This window comes from Balaenoptera acutorostrata, chromosome 8, assembly GCF_949987535.1.
Source record: "Balaenoptera acutorostrata chromosome 8, mBalAcu1.1, whole genome shotgun sequence".
NCBI lineage: Eukaryota > Metazoa > Chordata > Mammalia > Artiodactyla > Balaenopteridae > Balaenoptera > Balaenoptera acutorostrata.
In genome coordinates, this window is record NC_080071.1 from 92,079,256 (window position 1) to 92,085,255 (window position 6,000).

A 6,000-nucleotide genomic window follows, 5' to 3' on the forward strand; every position below is an offset into this window, starting at 1 on the left:
GAAGGTCTCGGTGGTGATTCCTAAGAGGTTCCCAGAGCTGGTGCATTCGAGGGCATTGGCAGTTTGGCAACATAGACTTTTCATCTTGTCTCATTTTTTGAAAAATGGACAGTTCTTCTCTTGCCTGATGCTGGTGTTCCTGCACAATAATTTTTCTTCTTTTTTTTTTTTCTTTTTTGGGCCCAGAAATGGAACAAAGAAATGAAGGGCTAAGGAGAGAGGAAGAAAAAGTACAGATGTTTTTCTTGAGTTAACCAGGTCAACAATCAGGAGAGCAGGGAAAAGAGGAGGACTGTTAGAGAATGTTAAAGAGATGCCTGCAGAATCAGCCTGCTGTGAGCTGCGGGGAAGGAGGGCGGGCGAGGGCAGCCTGAGCCTGCTTCCCAAGGGTGAGGGTGAGAGATGCCAGCCAGCCACCTACAGCAGGCCAGGCCAGGGAGAACCACCACGGTGAAGGATGCTCTTGACTTACCTCTGCTCTCCCAGCCTTCATCAGACTGGGAAGTTAGGCCCATTTTGCAGATAAGGAAACTGAGGCACAGAGAGGCGACAACACATGCCCAGCTGTCCCTGACCGTGGGTGCTGGAGCCAAGGTTTGAAGCCGGAGCCCTCTGGCCCCCAGACCCCCGGTTCTCTCACCTGTGCCACCCCCCTTGGTTCAGGAGAGTGGAGAACAGTCAGGAACTGAGGGTTCCAAGAGGGCAACAGGGAGAGGTGGGTCACAACTGGGTGTTTGCAACTCCAGGTGGCGCGAGTACAAGTGGGCCCCCCTCTGCAGGACTCATGCTCCTTCCTCCCCAAGCCCTCCTGGCCCTCCTCTGTCCCCACACAGCAGCCTCATGACTGATCCTTTGGGAAACCATGGGATGGAGACCAACTTGGGGAGCCCCCATCCATCCCCTGCAGCCCCACAAGGTGCTCTGGTTCTCCACGGCCAGTCAGGTTGGAGGAAGGCTCTACGTCTTGCCTGGGGGAAGAAACTGGGAGGCCTCTTGGTCCTTCCACCCCACCTCTCCCCAGAGCTTATGGAAAGGAGAGTGGTGTTAGTAAGTCTTCCTGCCTCTCAGCCTCCTGTGCCCCCAGGAAGGATGACAGCTTGACCCCCAATCAGAACAAGCTGTGCTTAAACTTTGGGGACATAAGGTGGCGTGTCTGAGGGAGGAATGTTTGTGTAGCCCAGGAGTAGGGCTCAGTCCCCTGTCCCAGGAGTAAGGGGCCAAGCAGAGCACCACAGACACCCCCCCGGGCCCCCTGCTGCCTTGCTCAGCCTCCACATCCTAATAGGCCCCCAACCCAAACCCAAGGTTGCCAACGGGAACATTCCTTTCCATCACCGTTCTTTCTTCTCAATCCCCAATTTTCAATTAAAAAAAATTTTTTTTCCAAAACTGGTACCAATAGAACAGTGATTTTCTGTTGATGGGTTTGGATGAGGAACTTTCTTAGTTCATAGTTTCCTTCCTTGTGATTTTAGAAAGATAACTGCTTTATAGTTTTCAAGTCCTGGCCCTGTAGAAGGTCATGCACAGCTGGAAATGATTTTACGGATCAGGAAACAGGCTGGACGGGCACCCACTCAGCTGCGGCCTGTGCCCGGGTGCCTTTTCTGCCCGTTTATCGGCCTGGGGGACACCTGGCTGCCACTGGCTGGGTCCTGACTTGGCTCCGTGGAGGGCGGGGGACTCTGGGGAGAAAACTGGGGTGCAGTTGAGACAGTGCCTGTCTGGCGTTGCCTGGCTTAGCGGACAAGGTAAGAAACCCTGCACCAGGTGTTCGGCCCTCCGCTAGGGGCGCTCGCGAGTCGGACGCCGCGGCTGGAGTGGGGCGGGGCGGGGCGGGGCGGGGGCGACCCAAGGCAGGAGGCGACCTGTCAGCTGAGCAGCAGCGCCTGCCACCTGCCCAGCCCAGGACCCGTCTTTACTTCTCTCTCTTACTCCAGTCCCTTATCTTTTTCATTAAGGGCTTAGTCACATGTACAGCTCGGAACAGCTAAAGAACTTCCCAGTGCCCCGCACACGGTTGGCACTCAAAAAGTACTTATTGAATTAACTCACTGTAATTATCGATAATAACAGTGAATTGCAACCTCGTGAGACAATCCTGTATTGTCAGGCGTTTAACGTATTAGCAGTTTCCCTCTATTTCTTATTGTCTTGCCAATAATAATTAACTTTTATTATATCAATAGAAGTAACCTGTACATTGTAGAAACAAAATAAAATAAGCAAATAAAAAGCCTTCATTCTTACCATTCAGGTAATTCTAACATACGTTTTGGCATACGGTCTTCCAAACTTTAATTTGTACTTAGGTAGTACATGGATGATAGATAAACCAAAAAAAAAAAAAAAAAAAGGGCCCATACAGTTTTGTAAATGACGTTTTCAATTTTTAAAATGTCATTTAACAAAATGACTACACAGTCTTTATAAATTTCTAAAGGTGGGGTTTGTCTGTTTTGCTTATTGCTGTGTAAAAATATACTCTGATGTGCATGTCCTTATTCTATTCCTTAAAACAAGTGTTTAGAAATAGAATTTGGGAAGCAAGGGGATTCAAGCTTTCTGTGAATATTGCTAGATCCATTTTGAACGTTTGCATCACCCACTCACCAGTACCTGAGTCTCTACTCACATATACTGCTTTTGGTGTTGTGCGTATCTGGTTACCTCGAGGCAAGCCTCTTCTTGGATACTGCCCACGGGAGTCTTCTGGAGCAAATTAACTCCTAGGTCCTTTACCCATTTCCAGATGATTTCACTCCACAATAGCACTCTGCTTGCACAATTTGACTATATACACATTTTCAGGAACATATTTAATGCACAAAATGCCTCTGTTTTCTTTAACGTTCTTGCATATATATTAATAAGTGGGTCTGTAGTTTTTCTCTGGGGAATCCTTTTGTCATGATTTTGTGTTTTGTGATCAGATTTGTGTTACCATGTTATTCCGTGCCCTGGAATGGTTTACAGAGCATGAGGAATGCAGAGAAAGAAAATGGAAATATATGAGTAAATGTATGAAAAGGTATGTGACAAATGTATGATGAGTATATGAAAAGATGCCCTTCCTCAAGGGGATCAGGGAAATGCAAATTCAAATAATAATTCCTCAAGGGGATCAGGGAATGCATTATTCAAACAATAATGATACTAGTTTTTGTACATCATGTTGGCAAACTTTTAAGTGTCCTAATATCCAATATGACAGTTCACCATTTAATTCAGCAATTCCACTTTGAGGTATCTATTTAAGATAATTGAAAACATATATCCTATATACAATGGAATACTACTCAGCCATAAAGAAGAATGAAGTAATGCCATTTGCAGCAACATGGATGGACCTAGAGATTGTCATACTAAGTGAAGTAAGTCAGAAAGAGAAAGACAAATATCATATGATATTGCTTATATGTGGAATCGAAAAAAAAAGATACAAATGAACTTATTAACAAAGCAGAAATAGACCCACAAACATAGAAAACAAACTTATGGTTACCAAAGGGGAAGGCGGGGAGGGATAAATTAGGAGTTTGTAATGAATATATACACACTACTATATATAAAATAGATAAACAACAAGGACCTACTGTATAGCACAAGGAACTATACTCAATATTTTGTAATAAGCTATATTACAAAATATTGAGTATACACATATATATATCTGAATCACTGTGCTGTACACCTGAAATTAACATGATGTAAATCAACTATACTTCGTTAAAAAAAGATTCAATAATTGAAAAAAAAACTTATACGTGAATGTTCATAGCAGCATTCTTTGTAACAGGCAAAAAGTGAAAACAACACAAATGTTCATCAAGTATAAATGGATAAACAAATGTGGTCTATCCATACAATGGAATATATTCATCCATGAAAGGAATGAAGAATTGACACATGCTACAACACAGCTGAATCTTGAAAACATACCAAGTGAAAGAAGCCAGACATAAATGGCCTCATATTGTATGATTCAATTTATATGAAATGTTCAGAAAAGGCAAATCCATAGAGACAGAAAGTGGATTAGTGGTTGCCAGGGGCTGGCTAGAGGGGAATGGGGAGTGACTGCTAATAGGTACGGGTTTCTTTTGATAATAATGAAAATGTTCTAGAATTAGACAGTGGTGATGTCTGCACAAAATTGGTAATATCTTAAAAGCAACTGAATTGGATACTTTAAAATGGTGAGTTTTTGTTTCTTTTTAAAATTTATTTATTTATTTTTGGCTGTGTTGGGTCTCCGTTGTTGTGCACGGACTTTTTCCAATTGCGGCGAGCAGGAGCTACTCTTTGTTGCGGTGCGCGGGCTTCTCATTGCGGTGACTTCTCTTGTTGTGGAGCACGGGCTCTAGGCACACAGGCTTCAGTAGTTGTGGCACGTGGGCTCAGTAGTTGTGGCTCATGGGCTCTAGAGCACAGGCTCAGTAGTTGTGGCACGTGGGCTCAGTAGTTGTGGCTCATGGGCTCTAGAGCTCAGGGTCAGTAGTTGTGGCGCACGGGCTTAGTTGTCCCGCGGCATGTGGGATCTTCCCGGGCCAGGGTTTGAAACTGTGTCCCCTGCATTGGCAGGCAGATTCTTAACCACTGCGCCACCAGGGAAGTCCTAAAATGGTGAGTTTTATGTTAAGTGAATTATATCTCAATTTTTTTAATTGCCCAAAAAAAACAACTAATGGTAAAATAAAAGTAACCTTACAGTAGAGAAACCTGGCAGACACACGCTCAGCTGGATGGTGACAGTTCACGTCTTCAGCGGTGACTCATGTTGATCATATGTATTCTTAATATAATGTGCTGAGAATGTGCTTCACCACCGTGGTTTTCCTGCCCCAAAATGATAAGCTCCGTCTAATCATGAAAAAAAACATCAAACAAATTCAAACTGAGGGACTATGTGACCAAACCTGTCTAGATCATCAAAAACTGAAAAAATTGTTACAGCCAAAAAGAGCCTTAGGAGACATGACAACAACATGTCATGTGGTGTCCTAGGTGGGATCTTGAATGTAAAAAGGACCTTAGGGGAAAACCAAGGAAATCTGAATAAAGTATTAACTTTAGTTAATAATGATGTGTGTCCATACTGGCTCATTGATTGTTGCAAATGTACCATTGCCGATGTAAGATGTTAGTAACAGGACTGACGGTGTGGGCTGTGTGGGAACTCTGCACTCTCTGCAGCTGTTCTGTAAATCTAAATCTATCCTGAAATAAAAACATTTATTTTAAAAAAGACAAGAACAGTGGCCGTCCCTCTGCCACCAGTCTTTGTGAGTCAGTGTCCCTGTAGATTGTCAAATGCAAATATCCAACACTGCAATTTAAAAATGATGCAAAGGGACTCCCCTGGTGGTGCAGTGGTTAAGAATCTGCCTGCCAATTCAGGGGACACGGGTTCGAGCCCTGGTCCAGGAAGATCCCACATGCCGCGGAGCAACTAAGCTCGTGAGCCACAACTACTGAGACTGTGGTCTAGAGCCCGCGAGCCACAGCTACTGAAGCCTGCGCGCCTAGAGCCCATGCTCCGCAACAAGAGAAGCCACCACGATGAGAAGCCCACGCACCGCAACAAAGAGTAGCCCCCGCTTGCCGCAACTAGAGAACGCCCGCATGCAAAAAGGAAGACCCAACACGGCCAAAAATTTAAAATTAATTAATTAATTAATTAATGTGATGCAAAAATGACAGTGGAGGTGGGTCAAGAGAATGACTTAAATATCAAAGGTCTTAGAGACGCGCTGAGAAAGCTGAGGGAGCAGTTTTGCAAACCTGCCCCTCTTTCTTGGGCAAGTCAAGCATGCTGGGCAGGACGTCACATCACGCTGGCCAACCTCATGGCTGCTGAGGCCCCAGCCAATGCGTGATAGAGTCTTTGTTCTGAGAATCTGCAGGTGACACCAGCCCCAGGAAAACGATGGGTCCTGGTTCCTGGAGCTGCACTTGGAGCTCAGCCCATGATGGCCTGGCAGCCTGGATCACTTGAAT